This window comes from Dioscorea cayenensis, chromosome 6 (genome assembly GCF_009730915.1).
Source record: "Dioscorea cayenensis subsp. rotundata cultivar TDr96_F1 chromosome 6, TDr96_F1_v2_PseudoChromosome.rev07_lg8_w22 25.fasta, whole genome shotgun sequence".
Lineage (NCBI taxonomy): Eukaryota > Viridiplantae > Streptophyta > Magnoliopsida > Dioscoreales > Dioscoreaceae > Dioscorea > Dioscorea cayenensis.
In genome coordinates, this window is record NC_052476.1 from 18,379,726 (window position 1) to 18,405,555 (window position 25,830).

The following is a 25,830-nucleotide window of genomic DNA, read 5'->3' on the forward strand; positions in this document are numbered from 1 at the left end:
TTTGATCCAAGATAACTTGAGAGACAAGAGAGCCATTAATAAGCAGCGAGGGCAATCTTCGAAGAGCCATAGATTTATCAATGAGAGTATATTCATTGATCACACTGACTCTACTGTTGACCTAATTGTTCCAACAAAGCGGCAAAGAACTGAAGGCATGTCAACCTTATTTATTCATTTATTTATTTATCTAATTTTCATTATTAGTATTATATATATATATATATAAACTAAAAAGTATGCTTTCCTTTATTTCTTCACGATTTTTTTTTGAAATTCAGAAGTCTTAAGTTTTTTTCACGATTTTTTTAACGATTTTTTTAACCTTTTTTTAATTCAGAAATCTTAAAAATTTCTTTTTTTCTCACGATTTTTTTCAACAATTTTTTTCTTTTTTTCAATGATTTATTTTAAATTTTTTTTATGAAATTCAAAAATTTTAAAGATTTTTTTTTAACGATTTTTTTTAACAATTTTTTTTTTCTTTTTGAGATTCATAAATCTTAAAGATTTCTTCTTTGCGATCTTTTTCAATGATTTCTTTTTCCACTTCACACTTTTTATTTGACTCAAAGCCTAAATTTTGATTCTAAATCTGAACCTTTATTTAATTTAAAAGCTAAATTTTAATTGTAAAATTCAGAGTTTGTTATTTGGCTCAAAATTCAAGTCTCTATTTAACTCAAAATATTTGGTCAATAGGCATACAAATTCATGACACCTCATTGGACAATGTTAGGGTTATTCACAATCCTCCAAGGATTGATGATGTTTCTCCATCAGGTCTAGAGATGCACATGAGCTCTCATGTTGGTAAGAAATATCTCTTTCTCTTTCTCCTTCTCTTTCATATATACATTTTTAACGAACTTGATAACATCTTATTCCTAGATCAAGTAAACACACAAGGGTTAAGTGTTGGTGCTGAGGAGAACACTGGAGTCAGTGATAATGTTGGGATGGAAGAAAACATTGGAGTAGAGGAAAATATTGGGATTGAAGAAGCTCTTCCCGATCCACTACAAGGTATTGCTATTATTATTATTATTATTATTATTATTATTATTATTATTTATTTTTTTATTATTTTCTTTATTTTTTATTTTTTTTAACCTCCCCAAACTTTCACATTTTCATATTTTTCATAGTTTTTGCAGTTAGACCCTCTAGCTTTCATATTTTCACACATTTTCACAATTTTGGATACTTGTCCTCAAATATTTTATTTTTTCCACATTTCTCCATATATTTTGCAACAAAACCCCTCTTTTTATAAAAATATTTTCTTAAAGTATTCTTTCATGCAAATTCCCCAAACATTCCCTTTTCACTCCTCATTCATTTTTTAATACTTTTTTTCAAACACTATTTATTTTTTCATTTATTTTTATTTTTTATCTCTTTTTTTTACTTTTTTTAAATTTTAATTTTTTTTACCATGTCGTACATTCTCTCTCTATGGGGTTTCAACACGGTAACAGATTCATGCACATAACAAATATGAATATTTTCCCAATAAAGATATGAATAGGTCTATAATAAAATAAACCCATTTTATTCCTAACTCATCATCAATATATGATTTGAATCATGTGCACATGGAACATAGCCAAACATGCATTTATCATAAATCATGCATTTGAATGACATGAAACCCACGGTGGGCCCACCAAGCATATATGTAAACATAATGGTGACATAAATCCAACATTCATCCAATTCATGTATCCATCCATAAGAGATAAGAAATCATGCATCATATTTCAATCAGGGAACTCTCATATATGTGTAAACAATCATGCTTCAACGCTTTCTCTCCTTTTATTTTCATATTATTTTCTTTTCACCCCTTATTTATTTTAAAATTTTTCTATTACGGGATACACCGGTTGCCTTGGAAAATGAGCTACTGCAAAACCCACCAATAATCTAAGAAGGTTTTTTTTGGTTTGTTTTTTGGCGCATAACGATTTTCTTTTTTTTTTAGCTACTCAAGAGAATGAAAGTGCTTCATATTTTAATCAAACTCCTACGGCAAATTTCATAAGAGGGAGAATTTGGAGAGTGATGGCAGAAATGCTGATGCTGAGAGCGCACCTCGTGATAGCAAAAATACTAACATTGAAAGTCTGCCTCATGATAGCGGTAACGTTGATCTTGACAACACATCTGCATCAGCGCAGAACAAAGGTTTTATTTATTTATTTATTTATTTTGTGCACAAATCAACGTGTATATATTATATTATTTTCTTCTCTCTTTTTTTTTGGAGTCAAAGAAATTTCCAAGGACATTCATACTCCCACCGAGGAATTAGAAAGTGCTGGCTCTAATGCCAACGTTGCAAGTTTGCCAAAACAAGCCCAAGGTTTTTTTTTATTTATTAGCATGAATATTGACAATCTTTCTTTGGAATTTTAGTTGCTCAAAAGGATGACAACTCCCCGTCTTCAAGACAAGGTCTTTCTCCTGCTCCTATAGCAGGATTGGAAGGTGATGGCATTAATACCAATGTCGGACTTGCGACATCGTCTAAGCAAGGCCGAGGTTTTTTTTTATCAAATGTCAAAATTTATTTGTATATTCTTTTTGTAGGCTCAAAGAATATACCAAATGTAGTGTTACACATGCGAGACGAGATGATCAACAATATCAAGTCCCTTAACTATCACAACTACCAAAGCATTATCAACAAAGTGAAGGAGTCAAAATTACTTTTTGAACCTTTCAACATTGATTTGACTAGTCTAGAGCCTTTCATAGAGAGGATCACTCGATGTGCAGTCTATGCTAAAGAAGCCTCAGAAGATCGTAATGTTCAAGCTCGTATCCGTAGTCAACAAGCAAAGGCGTGCATGAAAGAACTTTGGCACTTGAGCGTCTTAACAAACTCAAGACAAACTGGACTAATGACATAAATACGACTAAGGAGGAGTATCAGAAACTTGCCGAGAGGGAACATCAACTTCAAGTCGAGCTTTGTGAGATTCAAAGCATAACGAAGACTCTAGGTGAAAAGATAGCGGCTTCAACAAACTTGTTTGAAGCTACTGTGCCTACACAAGCGAATCTTCAAACCGCGTTGGATGAGGCCAGGACACAGCTTACTGACAATGCCCCTTGCGTATGTCCCACAAGTGCACGGGTTTATTGAAGTAATAAAATCCCAAATGAGTGGGGTATCGTATCCACAGGGAGTAGGGAATAAAAACACTTAAATTGTTTCTTAACTAAGTGAAAAATAAATAGTGATATGTGTGACAAGATGTGAAATAACAAAAGTAAAAGAACAAGAAAGAGAGCTCAAGTAAAGGAGAAGGTAAGACGATCGATATAAATGGGGTACCCGGATATTGTTCCACCTAGGACAATCATTTCAAGTGCAAGAACCCTCTATTATACTTTCTAACTGATGCAATAATGAGTCGTGGAGATCCTTAAATACATGGTCTCAAATCTAAGGTCAACCATACCTAACTCTATACATGTCCTGGAGGAGAAATTGAATAACCTCTCAACCTCGCACTCGTATAGAATTGCAATGAGTTCTAGGGATTCCAAGTGATAAATCCTCTTCCTAGATGTAGACCTAACCCTTTGGTCCAGGTGGAAGGTCCCTAGCCATAATTAAGCCCTATGTGCTAAAATCACTTCAACGCTTCACTCCGTTGCACCCGCAACTAAGCCCCAGCGGAAGGTCATCCTTTAGCCCATTTACTCTACTATGACCGCAAAGAACTTGAGGAAATAGAGGTAGAATAAATCACACCAGAGGGGAAAGGGGACTCTCCGCTACCTCTCAACTCACCCTCTCAACCCTCTCCAATCTATCTTTGTCTAACTCTCGTAGTGTGTCACTCACTCACAAGGGTTACCAACAAGAACTCTCAACCTTAGTGTCACTCTAAGAGAGTATTCATACAATCAAGCATTCAAGATTGGAACTCAAATAAAACATCAGTTAATTGAAAGCACAATAAAGAGGTTCAATGAAACGAATACATCCTAGGGTTCACAAATACCCAAGTACCCACTAGGGGGTTTAGCTCTCCATGGAGCTAATTACAATCAATGAAATCAAATGTAAAATTAAAGAATCCATAGAAAACTCCCTCGATAGTTGTAGCGATGGTCTTGTGGAGAGTCCTCTACTCGTCCAAGGGTCCCTTTGTCCGGCCTAGGATATACCTCGCGGGATCGGTGCTGACGAAAGCTCTCCCACTAACCTTCTTCCAAACGGAGCACGATGTCAGAGCCGTAGAACCTCTCCCTATCCCTAGCCAATACCTCTGAAAACCCTAGCCACCGACCTCTCTTAAGTTGGGGAAAAGATGAAGAAAAGGATGGTGAAATCGGCCTTAAATAGGGCTGGAATCGGGAATTCACACGCCCATGTGAGAGCCCCTGTGGATTTTTCGCACGGGCATGTGGAATTTCCACACGCTCATGTGGATTCTCTGTTTTCATCCTTCTTCGGCCGACTGTAAATAGTACCTGCTGCAGTGTTTTGTTACAGTGTTTGCTACATTTCCCTACTAAAGTACCGGCCGGAAACACTCCCAAATCCATGCTTTCATCGAGGTAACGTAAATGGGCACACGTTTACGTCGTGGATCGCTTTGCTTCTTCAATAATGGACATGTTGGTGGAGATCTTGCTAAACATGCACAAGACGGAATGCTTGAATGTGACTGCCCTTGTGCACCTCCAAATCATTGTGCTAACTTGAATACGAGGAGATTGGCACACATTCCCGGATTTCTAACCCGACTTATGTCTTCGCGTTTGAACCTTCTCAAGATTTCCTCCAAATGGTGCATTTATGATCCACATTGGCTTCTTTCTCTAATATTCGGCCTCACAACCCTATCTGCATGAAAGTAATATAAATACACACATATTAGCGTTAAAACCCGATAAAAGTAATGCTCATCATAAGGAAAGAACGCTTCGTATTCTTATCACACAAGCACTTATCACTTACTGAGGATCAAGAAGATAACTCCGATACTCCTCTTATGGCTATTTTCACAAAATGGCTTGATGAGTTGGAGGAAGCAAAAGAATCATTGTTAAAATTTAATGGGCATTAAAGAATCTTTTTCCTTTCTTTCTTAGTTTTCTTTCCTAGTTTGTTTATGCTTTGATAATTGGGTTTAAGACATTCATTATGAACATTTGACTTGAATAAACTCTAGCTCTTTTCTCATTTCACATGCCTCTTTTTAATAGAATACCTAGAGAATCGAAATCATGATTTTTCTTCATTTTCTCATCTTTTTTTTGTTTACTCTTTTTTTTTATTGTTTTTTTTTATTTTTTTATTTTTTTATTTTTAAAATGCAGGGACTGATGCATTTGCCTTAGGAAGCCACCTTAATTGTGCATGGTTGGTCTACATGGATCCGGATGTTATGTCATTGGCAAACACATGTTTCCTTATTTTGTTGAACGAATTTTAATACAAAAATAAATTTAATACAAAAATGCATGAAAATGAATGTTTTTGCCTCGGGAAATACATTTAATTGTACATGACTAGACTACCCTTATGAGAGACTAGATGTTCCTTCATAGGCAAACAGTTTTTACATTAAATATAGTATTTCTTCATGAAACGGCCGTTGATGGCCGTCATCGGTCTTTCACCGTTGGCATCAATAAGTTGACACGCACCTCCTTCGTAGACGATCTCCACAACATAAGGGCCTTCCCAATTTGCTTTGAATTTGCCCCCAGCCTTTTTGTTGGTGATGATGGGTCTTCTAAGGACAAGGACCATCTCTCCTTTGGTAAAAGCCTAGAAACGAACCATCTTGTTGTACGCTTGAGACATTTTTGCTTTGTAGACTTTAAGATTCTGCTGCACCCCTAACCTTTTTTCATCAAGAGAGTGCAACTCATCCAAGCGAAGCTGAATATTATCTTCACTAGGGATTTCATTTTTGCACTGCCATTCTCAAAGAGGGTATCTGGATTTCGAGAGGTAAGACCGCTTCAGTTCCAAACACCAAAGAATATGGCGTGCATTGTGTTGGAGTCCTATTGGTAGTGCGATATGCCCATAGCATCTCTGGGAGTCTTTCATGCCATTCCTTTTTATTCCTGGATACTGCTTTCTTCAACAACTTTGAGAGGGTTTTGTTGAATGCTTCTGCCAACCCATTTGCTCTAGCGTTATAGATGGAAGTATATCTCCAATCTATTTTATGATGCTATAAGAATCTTGCGACCTTGAAGCTTCTGAAAGTGGGCCATTATCTGAAAGAATTCTTTTTGGAGTTCCAAATCTGTATAAAATGTTTTCCTGGAAGAATTTGAGGATATACTCAATCTTGACTTCTCTCAATGGGATTACTTCTACCCATCTGGAGAAGTAATCTATTGCAGCCAATATAAACCAATGTCCCAAAGACGATGATGGTTCAATAAGACCGACTACATCCATTCCCCATATCTCAAAGGGCCATGAGGAGGTTGTAGGATGCAAAGGATTTGGATGTTAATGAATAAAATCTCCATGTATCTGACATAGATGACACTTTCTAGCATAATTAATGCAATCCCCGACCATGGTTGGCTAATAATATCCCAAGCGCATCTTGAGTCGCATCTTGGGTCCGGATTGGTGTGCACCACATATCCCGGAATATACATCATGCATAACTTCTTGGGCTTCTTCATATGAAAGACATCGCAAGAGTAGTTGATCATATGACTTGCAGTACAATACATCATTTATGAGGATAAATCTTAGAGCTCTTTGCTTTATCTGAAGACCTTTTAATTTATCCTTTGGGAGTTTATCATATTTCAAATATTCTATGAATGGTTGCCTCCAATCTTCCTTTGGCATTTCAAGAGTGAAGATTTCCGCAGTGCCCCCAGCACTTTCCTCTTCGACTTCGTCGGGGATCGTACTAATTGGTCTTCTATTTCTTATGGTTATATGGATTTCTTCGTAATTTGGATTGCCAACTCCTTTGCTACTTTCGCCAAAGAATTAGCTTCTCAATTTTTTGATCTTGAAACCCTCCTCAACTGTATCTGGGGAATTTTCTTCATCATATTTCTGACCTTCTTGTAATATTTAAGAAGCTCAGGTTTGTATATCTTATAGTCTCCTTCGATTTGCTTAATAATGAATTGCGAGTCTCCAAATATGTGTATATCTTGGATCCCCATTTTAATTACCAGTTCCAAACCAGCTATGAGAGCTTCATATTCTGCCTCATTGTTTGTACACGGCTCCGTATGAGAGAGAGCATATCTGTGGATTCCCCTTTCCGGTGTGACGAACATGAGTCCTATCCCAGCTCTGATTTGTGGAATCTAGGACATAAGTACCGGCTTTATAGATGACGCTCCATCAAAGTATAATCGCCACCTTGCTTCTTCCACTATTAATTTCTCTTTATCAAGAAAATCAAAATTAAGTGGTGAATCATCAGGGAGATGATGTGATGCTAAAAAGTCTACCAATGCCTGCCCCTACAAACATCCTGCTAAGGTAATATAACACATTTTCTTTGCCTTATTCATTATTCTGGGACAACATAGCTACCAAAGACCCTTCCAATGCGGCAGTATATAAGATCAAAAGCTTTCCATGAATCAGGGCTGCCAGCACTAGTGGATTCAGCAAGTACTGTTTAATATCTTCGAAAGCTCTCTGACATTCATCATTTCATTTGAAAGATGCATGTTTCTTGACCAATTTAGACAAGGGCTTGCATCTTCCAGAGAGGTTAGAGATGAATCTTCTGATATATGCTAAACGCCCTTGGAAGGAGCACAGCTGCTTCAACATCTGAGGAGGTGGCATTTCCAGGATTGCCCTTATCTTGGAGGGAACTATCTCTATTCCCCGGTACCTCATGATAAAGCCTAAGAATTTCCCAGAGTGGACTCCAAAAGCACACTTCATGGGATTCATTTTCAACTTGTATTTTCTTAGGCATGTGAAAACTGTGCTCAGATCATCAAGATGCTTGTCTTTGGAATTTGTTTTAACCACAAAATTGTCCACTCAGATCATCAAATATTCTGGTCATGGCCCTTTGATATGTCGCTCCTGCATTCTTAAGTCCGAATAGCATTGCTCTATAACAATAGATGCCCATGGGTGTTCAGAAAATAGTATTCTTCTTATCATCTTGATGCATTTTGATTTGATTGTATCTAGATTATCCATCCATAAAAGAAAACATCTCATACCCTTAGGTGTTATCGATCATGATCTCCATAACTAGAAGGGGAAAATCATCCTTGGGATGCCTTGTTCAGATCCCTGAAGTCTGCACATATCCGTATTTGCCCATTCTTCTTTTTCACAGAGACTATGCTAGCTATCCAATCAGGGTACTTCTCTTTTCTGATAAAATCTGCTTCAATCAGCTTCTTTGTCTCTTCTATCACCCTTTCTTCTAGGTCAAACTTTATCTTTCTCGGTGCCTGTTTGACTGTAGTAGCCTTAGGATTAACGGCCAGTCTATGAACCGCTACCTCATCATCTAACCCTGGCATTTAATTATAGTCCCAGGTAAAATAGTCAATATGCTCCTTCAAAAGAGCCTTGAATGATGCTCTTTCTTCTTCTGATAGCTGTGTACTTAGGAAAATCGGCCTCGGGTCCTCATCGCTTCCTAAGTTGATTTCAACCAACTCATCAATTGTTGCTTGCCCCTCGTCTTCTAGTTCGAGTGGTGCATTCTTCATCTTGATTTCTTCTTCTTCCTCCTGGAATGTTACCATATAACATGAGTGCCTGGAAGACTCAGAGTAGCATATTCCTCTCTTATCCAAATGTGCAAGATCCTATAATCAATGAAAACTCTGATGTGACCTCCTCGACCACTTGATTTTGCTCCCAAACATCTCAACTATCATCCTGAGCTTGTCGGGGTAATGGCTTGGGAAGTTTATGGGTTAAACTTCATCATCTTATATTTTTTCAATATTTATGATATCATTATTTAAGATCTTTTTACTCTTGTCCTTGTAAAAGAGAATACCTCTCTCTTTTTCATGCCAAGCTGGCACATAAAATGTCTTTAGATGCTCAACTGTATTTATATTCAAATCATCCAAGGGTTTGTGTAGTCCATCAGAAATCCTCGTAATGTACAACGCATTTTCTTGAGCAGATCTTTCAACTTGACCCTTACTTTAGTATATATCCACGCCACTTTCATCTTCTGATGACTCAGTGTACTACCAAAGTAAGGTGCCGTTGGTTCTTTTTTTAGGAGCACAAGAGTAGTTTTGGTTATTTGATTAAAGACTCTTTTCTTGGGCTTGGCAATTTACCCCCTTTGGTTGATTTTTCCCTTTTGGATGTGCTAAGATAATAACTCGCATCTTCATAGTATATTTCATGGATGCCAAAGGGTTTGATTTCTCCATCAATTATGAACTCTTCCCCATCCACTAGGTATTTTGTGCATTAATAAAGTGTTGAAGGGACCAGCTGGTTCTCATGGATCCATGGCCTTCCTAAGAGGGCTTTATAGGAAGCATCAGCATCAATTACATGGAATTTCACGTCACATGACATTTTTCCAAATTTAATGGGGAGAGTGATTGACCCCAATGCCCTTTGGCTAAACTGATTGAAACCCTGGATGATGATCTTCTCTGGAGATAAGTGGCATATTTCAAAAGCCAATGCTCGAAGAGTGTTGAGAGTCATTAAATTCACAGAAGACCCTGGATCAATCAAAACCCCGCTGATCTTTACTCCGTCACAAAATCCTGTCACATATAGTGGTCTGTTGTGTGCCATGGTTTCAAGCAACAGATCTTCGTTCATGAAGGACACTGAAGATGTATGGAATGCATACAAGACCTCTTTCATGTTGACCTCAACGAAGTATGCTTGATACTCCTCAAGGTTTTGTAGAGCATGTATTAAAGACTCCCTGACTTCATTTGACATCATCAATGCATCGTACATATTAAGGAGTGCTGGGACCTTCTTCAAATGTGCCAAAATGTTATAATTTGGCTTTTTCGAGAGCTTTTTAGGGGAAACATTATCTTCTTCAATTATCTTCCCTTTATTTCAGTTATTTAAACTGGGAGCCTGTCTTGGTTAAAGTGTCTTCCCAGTTCTGAGTTGTATCTGATGTACACGTTGTGGTACCTCATCTTCTTCATCAGGGAAGTTCAGCTCGTCTTCTAAATCATCATAAGCGGCTATGGCATAACAATCAACTCTTTCTTCAAAGTAGTCTTCTGTGAGTGTCAAATTCCCCATAAAAACCTATCTTTGCAACCATTTTTGGAAAGCTTGACATTCTTCTATGGTGTGTATTACAAGCCAGTGATAGTGGCAGTAGTTTGGATGACTATCAAGATGCATCATGCACAGCCTTTTGGGTCTAGGCAAATCCAATCCTTTTTTTATGGCTTGATCAAAAAGCTCTTTCCTCTTATCTTTCTTTATTTTAATAGCCTGAAAGATAAATTTTTCCTTAGCATTTGTTGCTTTGGCAAGAATCAGAGAATCCACGACCTCTGAGACAAAACTTTGTCCTGATGATTCTAGAGAGTACATCCTGGATTCGTCCCACTCTGCATCTTCAATATGTAACTGCAACATCCGATTAGCTGACTCCTCTGTCACCCTTTGAATGAAAGTAGGGATGTCTTCAGCCGGCATAGCTTTCCTCAAGAACTTATATTTTGGTGTCTTTGGGATGTAATATGGTTCTTTGGGCTTTGTTTGTTGGTAGGGCTCTGAGAGCTTGGCATTTGCCATTTTTACTCTCTCCCTGAATGCTATCTTTTTTCTTTGCTTCTTACTAATATAGAGCCTACCGTAATGGTCATATGACTCTTCAGGCTCAGAGAAGCTATCATATTCATCATTGTCATCATCTTATGGATTATATAGAGAGCATTCTCCTCTTGAAATCACCCTGCAAGTCTCCACTTGTGCATCTTCTTCATTTTCATCAACTTTCTCAGCTAATTCCCCGAGTAATTCTTCAACTTCTTCGAGAAAATAATCTCTGAGGGTAATTAAAACCCTTTCTTTCTGCTCATATTCGTCAAGGGTCTCTATATACACCTCAATAATGGATTTCTTGCACTTTGATTGTTCGTTCTTTTGCTTTCTCTTCTTATTCTTCTTTTTTGACTGTTTTGTCGGGTGACCTTTAGGAGGTTCTTGAGAATGTTTCCAAGCGATCCTTGGGAGTTTAGCCAACTTCTTCAACATCTTCATTGATCTTTTGGATATAAATACTTCCCATAACTCTTTTGGAACAGTGAAAGGTTTATCATCTTCTGTCGATGGAAGTATCACTTTATTACCAACCACTGTGACTTCTCCTTGGGATGATCCCTCTGGGTTTATGACAGTCACACAGCGTGTATGTTCAGCTGGTTGCTCGGATAAAACATTCTTTGAGAGGGTGATTTTTTCCTCTTGGTATTATCGCTCAACCTAGCCCTTGAAAACATAACAATCTTCCATTGTATATCCTAACACCTTATGATATGGACAGTAATTGGGGTGGTCTTTCTTGCTTTGCTCTTTAGGTCTTTTGCATTCAGGGAGTTACAGACCTTCTCTCATAGCATCTTTGAAGATCTTATATACTTTGTCTCTTCTAAAGGTATACTTCTTATTCATCCTATCCTTCAAGGAAGGAAGAGGTCTTGATTCATTGTCAGCAATACCTAAGCCAGGTGCCTTAGCTTGTTCCAGCTTATTGGGCTCCGCTACGCCTTTCCTTTTCTCAATGTTGAAGGTTGTAGTAGCGTACTTGACACCTTCTATAGTTTTAGATTTGTCTCTATCATTCCATGGAGTGGTCTGGAAATTGGACAAAACCTTCGGGTTGGTCCTTTCAAATTTCTTAGCTTGTGAGACTAAGCCTTGGAATGTAGTGATACCAGATGTACTCAAGAAAGGTGACATCAAATTATCAATGTTCCCAAGTAGTAAACCCACTGCCTATGGCTGATCAAGTGGTTGTTCACGTTTAATGCTCAAGTTCCTCCATCTCATAATATAATTGACTACTTTTTCATCTTTATATTATCGAGTGGCTGCGAGGTCAGCAATTGTGATTTTATCACTTATGCCACGAACCGTACTCGAAAGGCATCTTTCAGCTGCTGCCATGTTTGAATTGACTTGGGTTGTAAACTTGCATACCATTCAAATGCTACTCCTGCTAGACTTGTAGAGAACTGTCTGAGAAGGAGTGTTGGTCAAGATTTCTGATCCTAATAAATTGTTTGAATTTAGGAACATTATATCCCTTGGGGTAAGGTACCGGGTCATGCTAGCTGGGATAGGGCTTGTCCCCATTGGCCTTTGTCTCAATTCCTTTGGCTTGATTTACTTCAGCAACTACCATTCGTTGTATATCTTCCCGAGTCATTATAGCTGATTGTTTCTGAACAAGAACATAAGAGGTTCTCCCGTGTTCCACCGGCCTGAAGGTTTCCTTTGGATGAGGCGTTGGACTTCTCAACCTATTCATTTGTCCAGGCTGATTCTCTATAGGAAACTATGGGGTTACCCCTTGCTCAACTGGCCTAAGGGCTTCTCTTGGCCGTTGGGTTAGACTCCTTGATCTTTCTACTTGTTCAGGTCAATTTTTCATTAGGACTTTGATTTGCTTCTGTATTTGTAACATTAACCCCATCAACATTGCCATGTTGTCACTGAGTCTTTGATATTCAGCATCACGGTGTCCCTTTTGAGGAACAAAGATAGGCTCATCCTCTTCATCTTCATTTAGAGGATGTACTTCTTTGTGTTTCCTTGGCATATGGGGTGGAAGGTTAGTCCCTATCCCTTGCTCCTCATGTGGTGGGACGTGGCTGGAGCCTTCTTCTCTATTTAGTGAGTCTGCCACTCTTCTACGGGATCTTGTAATAGGTCCCGGTTGTTTTTGTTCGAGTGCAGGATCTCCACTTGCTTCAGTGACCATCCGAAGCTCAGCTCCTGCAGCTCCGGTGTTGAATGTGCAGTTGGGCAATTGAACTTTAGTTCCTTCACCAAGGAAAATTATGAGTTTTGGGCTTCTAGAGATGGTTGAGTTCTTGAGTGCCATTTCTTCTTCTTCTTCTTCCCTACAATAAAGAAATCAACAATATTAGATTTCTTTAATAGGATGTAGAAACAATGCCTCTATTTGTACTTTTGCCTCAAAGATGGGAGGAAAAAATGGGCCCCACCGGGCGTGCCAGAATTTAAGGGATCAAAAATACTCGTCAGGCATCATGTATATGAAAAAGACACCAGATGATATATCGAAACACAAATATCATATTTTTTTCATGGGTTCTTCCATTCCTAATAGAGGAAAGCCTCTATTATTAATTACCCTAGACAGTATCTTGGGAACCTCCGATTAAGGACAAAAGTACAAGTAAAAGGTAAGAATATTTGCAAATTATAAATCTTGTTATATAGTGTATATATATATATTCATTACATTCTTTATATGTAAACATATAATTTATATATGTATGTATATATATCACTGACACTGCCTGTGCCTTGTCATGCCTTGTTGCCGCCTTAAAATTTTTTTTTTTTTTAGAAATCACCGCTGCCTCAAAATGAGCCTTCTTGCCATTGTTTAGGAATGAGCAGTATTGTTGCTGCCTCGGAATGATTATTTGTTTCTTGTCATTTCTTCAGAATGGGAATTTTAATCATTGACTAACCAATGGTGTTGCTTTGGATCGAAAGAAATGCTGAGGAATACCAAGCCTGATATATCTGAGCAAGTTTCGACTTTCCATGACAAATAATCACAGCGCAAGATAAGTTATCATTGCTCAATCACAACATTTATGCCTTGTAAATTACATTGTAGAGGATCCACTTCTTACTTGTTACTGTGTTACTAAATAAGCACCGTCCATTGTTCTGTTATGCTTTTATAAAATGCCCTATATATATATATATATATTTATATCCACGCTTATATGCTTCTCTTATGGTGGGCCATGCACTTTTGAATTTATATACATATATATACATATATATATTATACTTTAAAAATGACAACCAATGTGCAAATGGAAAGTGCACAAGTATATATAGATGCATGCATGCATGCATCTCATTATATTTATTCATTTCCATGTGCATAGTGGTCCAGGCCTTTAGGTACGTGAGCATGCATGCATACATTCATCTCATTTTGAAAACTCCACATATATCTCTTGTGTAGTGGGACCCATTATTTTGGATTCTTCTTTCCTAATGAACCATGTACGTATGCATATATACCATTGCATGCTTCTCATTTTTTTTTTGGAAGAAAAAAACAATAGGTTATGTCATACAGGTCAAAGCACATTGCTCATTCCCAATACACAACTTTTCGCATAACAACAAAAATATATATATATATATATAATATTTACTGTGTTACTTCGCAACAAATTAAGCAAAAGACAAGCAAATTGATCAAGCTTTCACAGATCACAAAATTTCATCATGCTTTATCCATTGGAACTGCCTCATCTTGATCCTCTTGCGCATAAGTTTCTTACCCTTTTTCTTCTTTCCTCCCCCTTTCTTTTTTGTCTTGGTTCCCAAAGCTAACCATCCCATTATTTCAGCATCATCATCGATGGTCTTAGTAGACTGCAGCTATTGTAAAGAATGAGAAGTAATCCTATCTGATCCATTTGGCATCAACAAAATAGTGAATTTAATGTGTGTGACGAGGTCCCCGGGCTTTTCATGTGAAACTAGATATGGCTGTAATAGATCATGATTCACACACTCCACTAGCCCAAGATGGGCGTGCTTCTCTTCCAATGCCATTGCGGTAAATGGCATGATTGGAAATTTCTGGCTTATTTCACCAAAGATAAATCTTGAGGACTTGACAAGGTCCCCTTGCGTATATCCCGCAAGTGCACGGGTTTGTCGAAGTAATAATCCCGGATGAGCGGGCATCAAATCCACATGGAGTAGGGAATAAAAACACTTAATTCGTTTCTTAGCTATGTGAAAGATCAATAGTGATAAGTGTGACAATGATTCAATTCTCAAAAGTAAAAGCAACAAGTAAGAGAGCACGAGTAAAGGAGGAGGTAAGGCAATCGATAAAGATGGGGTACTCGGATAATGCTCCACCCAAGATAATTGTTTCAAGTGTAAGAACCCTCTATTATGCTTCCTAATCAATGCAATGGTGAGTCATGAAAATCCATAATTACATAGTCCCAAATCTAAGGTCAACTATGCCTAACTCTATACATGTCCCGGAGGAGAGATTAGATAACCCCTCAACCTCGCACTCGCATAGAGTTGCAATGAGCTCTAGGGATTCCAACTGATAAATCTCTTCCTAATTATAGACCTAAACCCTTTGGTCCGGTGGAAGGTCCCTAACCACGATTAAGCCCTAGATACTAAGATCACCTCAACGCTTCACTCCGTTGCAGCGCGCAACTAAGCCCCAGCCGAAGTTCATCCCTTTAGACCATTCACTCTATTATGGCCGCAAAGAACTCGAGGCAGAGGTAGAATCTATCACGTCGGAGGGAAAGGGGACGCTCCCTGCACCTCTCGACTCACCCTCTCAACCCTCTCCAACCTAGCTTTCGTCCTAACGCTCGTGGTGTGTCACTCACTCACAAGGTTACCAACGAGAACTCTCAACCCTAGTGTCACTCTAGGGGAAATGTTCATACAATCAAGCATTCAAGGTTGGAACTCACAATAAACATCAATTAATTGAAAGCATAATAAAGAGATTCAATGAAACGATTACATCCTAGGGTTCACAAATACCCAAGTACCCACTAGGGGTTTAGCTCTCCATGGAGCTAAATACAATCAAAGAAATAGAATGTAAAAGAAATGAATCCATAGAAAACCCCCTCGATGGTCGTGTCGATGGTCTTGTGGAGAGTCCTCTACTCATCGCCGGATCCTTTGTCCAGCCTAGGATACACCTCGCCGGATCGGTGCCGACGAAAGCTCTCCCAATAACCTTCTTCCAAATGACACGAGATGTCGGAGCCGTAGGACCTCTCCAAAACCCTAGCCAATACCCCTCAAAACCCTAGCCGAAGCCCTCTCTCAAGTTGGGAAAAAGATGGAGAAAAGAATGCTGAAATCAGGGCTAAATCGGCTTTAAATAGGGCTGGAATCGGGCAACTTCACTGGCCTGTGGATTTTTCACACGCCCATGTGGAATTTCCGCAAGGGCGTGGACAAATTCCACACGCCCGTGTGGATTCTCTGAAATCCTGTTTTCTCGACCGGCTGTGAACAGTACTGCTACAGTATGTTGCTATAGTGCTCTTCTACAGTGTTCACCCTGAATAGCTTCCCGAATCCATACTTTCATCGGGGTAACGCAAACGGGCACACGTTCACGTCGTGGATCACTTGTTTCTTCAATGATAGACAAGTTGGTGGAGCTCTTGTTCTATGTGCATAAGTCGGAATGCTCGAGTGTGACTGCCCTTGTGCCCCTCCAAATGGATGTGCCAACTAGAATACGAGGAGGTTGGCACACACTCTAGCATCTCACACCCGACCTATGTCTTCGCGTTTGAACCTTAGCAAGATTTACTCCAAAATCGGTGCATTATGATCCACATTGGCTTCTTTCCTTCATAATCGGCCTCACAACCCTACCTGCACGAAAGTAATATAAAAACACATATTAGTGTAAAAGCCCGAGAAAATTAATGCTCAACATAAGGAATGAACGCTACGCATTCATATCGCACAAGCACTTATCAAACTCCCTCACACTTAAGCTTTTCTTTGTCCTCAAGCAAAAATTAAACACTCTATACATAGATGAAGAAAATATTGGAAGTGCTTGGCCTTAGGTTCACCAAAGTGTACAGAGAGAGCATTCTACAAGTAAGGGAAATTTCAACATTAAACACAAAAAATCAAAGCTCTAGCTAAAAACTTGAATAAAAAAGACGACAAACACGAAATCGTGTACCTGTGTGAACTCACTCAAAACAACCCAAGGTATACTCCTCCAAGTTCTGAGTACAAGGGACTTATTTATCTACAAAAGTGACAACAATTTCAAAGATGGTAGTAGCTTCACACATCCTCTAAGGTAGCTCTTTCCAAAGCGGCCGCTAAGGTGGCTTTCACACTTTCGAGGTGGTAGCTCTTTCTACCGGAGTGGTAGCTTTCACTCATCCTATGAGATAGCTCTTTCTCTCATTAGGGCATAGCTAGTATCCGACTTATGAGAGTAACTTCATACTTCATAGGTGGTAGCTCTTTCCACCCAACAAGCACAAATAAACTATAAAAATATTTTGTTCCTTCTCTTCATTTTTCTTTTTTTTTCAGAATTTAATACAAGAAACAACTATAACTAGTCCCTTTAACATCGAACATGAGTTTCCAATAGAGTTTAAAGAGTGAGTAGTGCACTGAGTGTAATTCGGGTAAAAATTCCTAAAAATTCAAATAAAACTAGAGTATGAAGATATTCAATGTTAAAAATTCTCCTAAACTCAAGAATACAATCATTGCAACTAAGGTGAACCACCATTGTCTATGTGAGCATATATCAATCAAGAACAATAGAAAAGATGTGTGCACTATGAAACTCCCACCCACACTTAAGTTGTACATTGTCCCCAATGTACACATGCAAGCTCACTCATAATGTATATCAATGAAGAATATATGTGGGAGAAGCAATCAAAACAATACTCCCCTGACTCCTAGTGTCGCGTTTGATGGAGCTAAGTCCTTGGGAGTAATGTTCCGATGGGTTGTGAAGCTCACACGGCCAAGTGCCGAAGCACCTTGGCCATGCCCATGACTAAGTCTCAATTCCCAAGATGACAAGACCATCTACACGCATATACGAGGGGGTTCAGTGAAGCTCAATAAAAACAAAATAACTCGAGTATATATAAAAGATAGACAATGAATACAACTCGAGATGCAAAATGAAAATAAACTCAGAAGGAAAATCCTTTCTGAGTGAACAAGTCTAAAATGAAAGTGCATAAAAGTAAAATAAAGTAAAGTCAAGTGTCGGTGTCGCCCTTGGGCTCCGGTGCTGCTGCTGGTGAAGACGCACATGGTGGGTCCACCGGTGCTGTGGTATGGGATGGAGATGCTGGAGGAACTGAGGGGGCCTGAGGAGTCCTCGGCCGCAAGACAAATGATGAGGTGACGTCTCGCTCTAAGATCTGCTGTAATACGTCAAAACGTGCCATAAACTCTGTGTACTGAGTGGCCTGCGTAGCCCTAATCTCTGCAATCTCAGCTCGTACCTCAGCTACCTCTGTCTGTATCACTCCCAAAGCGCTCTCGAGCCTCTCAAAGCGATCATGAGCTCGAGATGATGAAAACATACGCACGGGGGATGGTTCCTTTGCCACTGGAGGTGCCTCGGTCTCCATCGGTGCTGGCTGAGGCTCCGGAGCGGGCTGAGATGCCCCGGCTTCATCACCATCATCCTCGGCTATCTCTCGGAGCTGGTAACACTAAAGCAAAAACCCTCGTCCGAACCCCTCGCGGAACATGCCCATCAACCTCATCGTCTCTAGGCTCGGGAGGCAGGGTATACTCGTCTTCTCGGCCCCGCTGAATCGAGTCCAAGAGACCCATGCCCAATACTAATCTCGTGATGTAAGGGCCCGAGAAGATCGCTCCCAATCTAGCATAGTACCCCTGATGCCTGATGTACTCTGCCATGATGTGCCATAACTGAATCGGTACGCGCTACACCATCGAGTACAAGTACAGAAATTTCTGTCGGCTCAGAACACCAGTGCTATCACCACGACCATTCACCGACCTACTCATGATGGCATGTAAATATCTATATGCAGGTCAGGAAAGGCACGTGGCCTTGGACACCCCTGGCTCGTACTGACCCTAACCACATAGCACTCTGTAAGCTCTCTGCGGTGTCAAGGCTCCAAGATAATCAGTAGGCAACTGAGAGTACTCCTCAGTGTCTGTGAATGCCTCCTCATACAAGCAAAGTAGAACTGAAAACTGAGTAACGCTCAAGCTATGGTGGTGTCCAAGTACTCTGAACTGAATGGTGTCCAGACTGTCGAAGCTCGCGTACGATCTATCAAACTCGAATGATGATAGCACCTCCAGTGCAAACTCTCGGATGGCTGGCTCTCTAATCGTAAATAACTGTCTCCAACCACCTGCTGAAACGAGATCCTCGACCTCATCAGCGAACTCATCTCCCTGCTGTAGATCTCTCAGTATACTCGTGTCCAGGAATCGAGTCTGTCCGAACCAGAGTCTCGACAAGCGCTCATAACGAACCTGATGCTCTGGAATCGCGAAACTCATGGCCTCAGGCTCAGCTTGCTTCCTCGACCGAGATGCCATAATCTGTAAAATTTGAAACGAAATCGATCAAACAAGTTGATAAACTAACGCTGCAGAAATTCACACGGTCGTGTGGAATTTCCGCACGCCCGTGTGGATCCACGGGCGTGAAAACTGCATGGCCGCGCTTCAAAAATCTAAAAATACAACTTAAAAATGCTTCTAACTTCGTTCTAAACATAAATCATCTTTCTAATTGAAGAAACGAAGCATTATTAACCAGATTAATCGATGGAAACCATGAACTGGCAAAGAAAATGATAAATAGGGCTTACCGACGAGATGGGATGAGAAAATGAAGAACCGGCCGGAAAACCTCGCAAAAAGCCTACCAAATTGGTGCTATGAAATCGGGGAATGATGTGAGAATGTCCTCAGACGAATAGCGGATGTGAAGAGGGATAGGAACTATTCTTCTTTAAAAAGAACTAGTGCCCCTTGTGGAAATTGCCCACTCCCGTGCGCCTCATTACAATAGAGCCACAGGGGCGCACACACGTCCCTATGTCTTCTCGGGATGGAGAGAACTCCTCTGCAGAGTTTTACACGGGCGTGTGGAAATTACCCACACCCGTACGGTTTTCACAAGGTCGCCCACAGGGGCGAGTCCACGCCCCTGTGTGTTCTCGGGATAATCCGCCCAACTCTGCAGGAATTCACACGCCCGTGCGGAAATTAGCCACGGGCGTGTGACAGTCGCATGGTCGTTCATAGGGGCAGCCGCACGCCCCTGTGCCTTCTCTGGATGAGCTCGCACTGAAAATCCGCGGGCGTGCGGAAATTCCACACGCCGTGTGTTTTCTCTAGATGCCTTAGAAAAATCTGCAGGCTCTACAGAAAAATCTCTGAACATGTTTACACACTCAGAGCCTGCCTTATTATTCAAATTTCACTAGTGAAAAACATGAAATAGAGCTCAAACGACATAAATTCGCCAATTCCAATTGAAAACACACGATGAATACTCAAAGCCTACAAGAAAATCTCAACACAAGCATCTAAAAGTCAAGACACCAACACTTAACAATTTATTCATGCAAACAAACTAAACTAGAATATAAGAAATAGAAAACAGTTGGGTTGCCTCCCAAGAAGCACTTGTTTACGTCACTAAGCTTGACGTACCTTGTCTTACCTCACGGGGGTTCATAGATGAAGGTTACCCTCTTACCCATGACTTGAAAGCATGATGAGCACAATCTAGTGAATGTAGAGGGTGTATTATCGGGCTTAGGACCACCTAGCAATGGTTCCGTCCACGGACATCTCCACCAGCCTTGGAGTGTTTCCGATGGCGTCTCCTAGCCCTCTTCATTTTCCGGAGCACCTTCTTCAAGATCCCCGGGGTAGATGGTATTCTACCGTCGATCCAAGCATCATTACATCTTCATGTCCCTCCTCTTGGTTGAACAAACCTTCATACGGATCTGGATTGAACATTTCCTGTATGTATTCATCAACAATCTCATCAGTAGTGTCTAGAAAGTATAAAGTGTCATCAAAATCAAGAGAATGCTGCATGGCTTCAGTAAGGCGGTATGTGAGCTTGTCATCTCCAACTCTCAATGTGAGCTCTCTGCCATCCATGTCAATCAATGCTTTGGAAGTCCGCAAGAACGGTCTCCCAAGTATCAAGGGTACGTCCGCATCCTCATCGACATCTAGCACTACAAAGTCAACCGGAAAAATATACTTGTCCACCTTGACAAGCACGTCTTCAATGATGCCTCTCGGATGTCGCACTGTTCGGTCAGCTAGTTGCAAAGTCATCCGAGTAGGCCTAGGCTCGCCTGAGCCTAGCTTTTGAAAGAAAGTGTATGGCATGACGTTGATACTAGCCCCTAAGTCCGACAATGCCATTTCCTCACCTAAATTGCCAATATTACACGGAATGATGAAGCTTCCCGGGTCTTTCTTCTTGTTCGGCATGTTCTTTTGCAATACCGCCGAGTATGAAGCATCTAAAATCACTGAAGCACTTTCCTCCGACTTCCTCTTCTTAGTCAACAAGTCTTTCAAGAACTTCGCATACTTAGGCATTTGGGCCAATGCCTCAACAAAAGGAATATTGTTGTGGAGCTACTTGAACAAACTCAGGAACTTCTTGTACTGTTCATCCCCTTGGTCATTTTTTAATCTAGAGGGATAAGGGATTCTTGGCTTAAAAGGTGGGGGTACCACCTCTTTCTCTTTGCTTGTCCCCTCTTCTACCTCTATATCCTCGGGTGCGTGTTCTTTTGGCTTCTCACTTGGAAGCCTGCCTTCAACCTCACAACCACTTCTCAAAGTGATTGCCTTCACATGCTCTCTAGGGTTGGTCTCTGTATTGCTCGGCAAGCTTCCATGTGGCCTTTCAGAGAGAGACTTCGCAATTTTCCCCACCTGATTTTCAAGGTTATGCAAAGAGGCGATGTGGTTACGAAGTGTAGCCTCGACTGATTCAAACCTTGTATTTGTAGATTGCACAAATCTAGCCAAGTGCTTCTCTAAGTCAGTCATTCGGGTTTCCAAACCTGAGACTCTGTTTTCCACCTGAGGGGCTTGTTGTTGTTGTTGGAAACCCGATGGCCCCATGGCCTTTTAGGGACCCTGATTACTCCATGAGAAATTGGGATGATTCTTCCAACCCGAATTGTAGGTATTGCTATATGGGTTTCCTTGAGGTCTCATGCCATTACCTACAAAATCAACGTTCTCCACCGAAGAAACATCACCGATAGAGATCGGGCAATCGGTGGCAATATGTCCTCCACCACACCTGGTGCAATTAGTCATGGCCGCCACTCTGTTTGAAGTTAGAAGATCTAACTTCTTACTCAAATTAGTTACCACATCTATTTCATGGAGACCGGTCACTTTTTTCTTCTCCCTAGCATTCCATTGGTAGCTGTTTAACCCCATTTCTTCAATTAACTGACAGGCCTCATAGGGGGTCTTGCTACCTAAGGTACCTCCTGCTGCCGCATCCAAGAGTTGCCTTGTACTCGGGTTCAAACCATTGTAAAAGGTCTGAACAATCATCCACTCCGGGAATCCATGTTGCAGGCACTTTCTCAGGAGCTCCTTGAACCTTTCCCATGTCTCGAATAGAGACTCCAATTCCAACTAAACAAAGGATGAGATCTCATTCCTAAGCTTTGCAGATTTTCCGGGAGGAAAATAACGGGCAAGAAAAGCTTCTACCATCTCCTCCCATGTGGTGATCGATGCTCTAGGTAATGAGTGTAGCCATTGCTTCGCTCTCCCCTTTAGGGAAAATGCGAAGGCTCTCAACTTGATGGCATCATCCGTCACTCCGTTTATCTTCAGCATATCACACACCTCGAGAAAACTCTCTATATGACTGTTTGGATCCTCATCGACCAAAACCGTTGAGCTGTCTGGATTCTCTGCAAAAATGTGGATGAATGCCGGCTTCAACTCAAAGTTACGAGTCGTAATCGGGGACGCACAATACTCGATTGTGTCCCCAACAATGAAGGTCTGGCATATTCGAATAATGTACGTTGTTGCTCATTCTGTTTTGCCATGTTTTCAGATTTTTCCACTTCCAAATCAGCTAAATTAGACTGTTCTGGTTCAGGCTCTTTCCCTTTTCTTCTAAGTGTACGTTCAAGCTCAGGATCTCCTTCAATCAATATTGAGGGATTCCCTCGGGTCATAACCTGGAGCTGCACCCAAAACGAAAGAAAAGAAATCAGAACGATGATAGAATAAGAAGATATGAAATAGAATGTATGGTGAAATAACTAAGAAAAAAAGTACAAAGTATCTCTAAACGCCTACTCCCCGGCAACGGCGCCAAAAACTTGACAAGGTCCCCTTCCATATATCCCACAAGTGCACGGGTTTGTCGAAGTAATAATCCCGGATGAGCGGGTATCGAATCCACAGGGAGTAGTGAATAAAAACACTTAATTCGCTTCTTAGCTATGTGAAAGATCAATAGTGATAAGTGTGACAATGATTCAATTCTCAAAAGTAAAAGCAACAAGTAAGAGAGCACGAGTAAAGTAGGAGGTAATGCAATCAATAAAGATGGGGTACTCGGATAATGCTCCACCCAAGATAATTGTTTCAAGTGCAAGAACCCTCTATTATGCTTCCTAATCAATGCAATGGTGAGTCGTAAAAATCCTTAATTACATAGTCCCAAATCTAAGGTCAACTATGCCTAACTCTATACATGTCCCGGAGGAGAGATTAGATAACCCCTCAACCTCGCACTCGCATAGAGTTGCAATGAGCTCTAGGGATTCCAACTGATAAATCTCTTCCTAATTATAGACCTAACCCTTTGGTCCAGGTGGAAGGTCCCTAACCACGATTAAGCCCTAGATACTAAGATCACCTCAACGCTTCACTCCGTTGCACGCGCAACTAAGCCCCAGCGGAAGTTCATCCCTTAGACCAATCACTCTATTATGGCCGCAAAGAACTCGAGGAACAGAGGTAGAATCTATCACGTCGGAGGGGAAAGGGGACGCTCCTGTACCTCTCGACTCACCCTCTCAACCCTCTCCAACCTAGCTTCGTCTAACGCTCGTGGTGTGTCACTCACTCACAAGGTTACCAACGAGAACTCTCAACCCTAGTGTCACTCTAGGAGAAATGTTCATACAATCAAGCATTCAAGATTGGAACTCACAATAAACATCAATTAATTGAAAGCATAATAAAGAGATTCAAAGAAACAAATACATCCTAGGGTTCACAAATACCCAAGTACCCACTAGGGGTTTAGCTCTCCATAGAGCTAAGTACAATCAAAGAAATAGAATGTAAAAGAAATGAATCCATAGAAAACCCCCTCGATGGTCGTGTCGATGGTGTTGTGGAGAGTCCTCTACTCGTCGCAAGGGATCCTTTGTCCAGCCTAGGATACACCTCGCCGGATCGGTGCCGACCAAAGCTCTTCCAATAACCTTCTTCCAAACGAAGCGCGATGTCGGAGTCATAGGACCTCTCGAAAACCAAAGCCAATACCCCTCAAAACCCTAGCCAAAGCCCTCTCTCAAGTTGGGGAAAAGATAGAGAAAAGAATGCTGAAATCGGGACTGAATCGGCTTTAAATAGGGCTGGAATCGGGCGACTTCACGCGCCTATAGATTTTTCACACGCCCATCTGGAATTTCCACACGGGCGTGGATAATTTCCACACGCCCGTGTGGATTCTCTGAATTCCGGTTTTCTCGGCCGGCTGTGAACAGTGCTGCTACAGTATGTTGCTATAGTGCTCTTCTATAGTATCCATCCTGAATAGCTTCCCGAATCCATACTTTCATCGGGGTAACGCAAACGGGCACACGTTCACATCGTGGATCACTTGTTTCTTCAATGATAGACAAGTTGGTGGAGCTCTTGTTCTATGTGCATAAGTCGGAATGCTCGAGTGTGACTGCCCTTGTGCCCCTCCAAATGGATGTGCCAACTTGAATACGAGTAGGTTGGCACACACTCTAGCATCTCACACCCGACCTATGTCTTCGCGTTTGAACCTTAGCAAGATTTACTCCAAAATCGGTGCATTATGATCCACATTGGCTTCTTTCCTTCATAATCGGCCTCACAACCCTACCTGCATGAAAGTAACATAAAAACACACATATTAGTGTAAACACCCGAGAAAAGTAATGCTCAACATAAGGAATGAATGCTTCGCATTCATATCGCACAAGCACTAATCAGGACTTCATTTTCAGGTGATAATTTTTGTCCACTGCTCTTTTTTATATAGTAGTTTGGCTCTCATCCAAAACCCTTGGCTTTCCTTCACCAGTGCTGGTGACTATTGAATAAACTTCATTTTCCTTGAATTTTCCATCATCAACTCTAGTCTCTTGACTGGCTACACTAACTATGACTTTGTTACCATCAATAACAAACTGCTTGAGTTGGTGGCTGAGCACCCCCTCAACAATTTTATAGTCATAAGCAGCAACAACCTTCTGAATAGCTTCAGTGACATCCTAGTTATGCTTTTCAGGCCTGACAAGCCTCAATGCGACTTCCGCTGTAGTGTTTGCAACTACAATCACATCCCCAATCCTCCAGGTAACCGGTCCTTCATGAATAGCATGAGTGTGAGCTACCACAATAACGAACCCACTAATATGGCACCCCATGTCAATCTCCACAATATCATTCTCCACCAAGACCATCTCATCAGTAGTAAGTGGAAAGAAGTAGAAGATGATATTGTTAACAGAGATGCATGTCGAGAAGGCAACACCCCTCTCACTCTTCTTCTTCACATTCTTGTATACACTTCCAACTTGGTCTCTGATGAAGATATTGCCTTTCTCACAGAGGTCGACGGCCTTAACTCCAAGCTTGCACTATGACACTACAAACTGAAGAGCCTTGTTAATGATATCTGCAGCACTCTTATATTTGGTGAAAACATCAGGGGAAGAAAGATCAAGCTCCTTCTTCTTCTTATTGGCTTCATCATCTGACATCTCTCAAACCTTAAAGAG

General features: G+C 40.7%; 1 non-coding gene and 1 pseudogene across 1 annotated transcript; one reads left to right on the plus strand and one right to left on the minus strand.

The window, feature by feature from the left end:
• Positions 1 to 11,566: 11,566 nt before the first annotated feature.
• On the minus strand, positions 11,567 to 25,812 carry LOC120263214 (annotated as a pseudogene).
• LOC120264045 lies at positions 22,383 to 22,489 on the plus strand. The gene has a single exon (XR_005537226.1). It is a non-coding gene; the product is annotated as a small nucleolar RNA R71 (small nucleolar RNA).
• Positions 25,813 to 25,830: the final 18 nt, after the last annotated feature.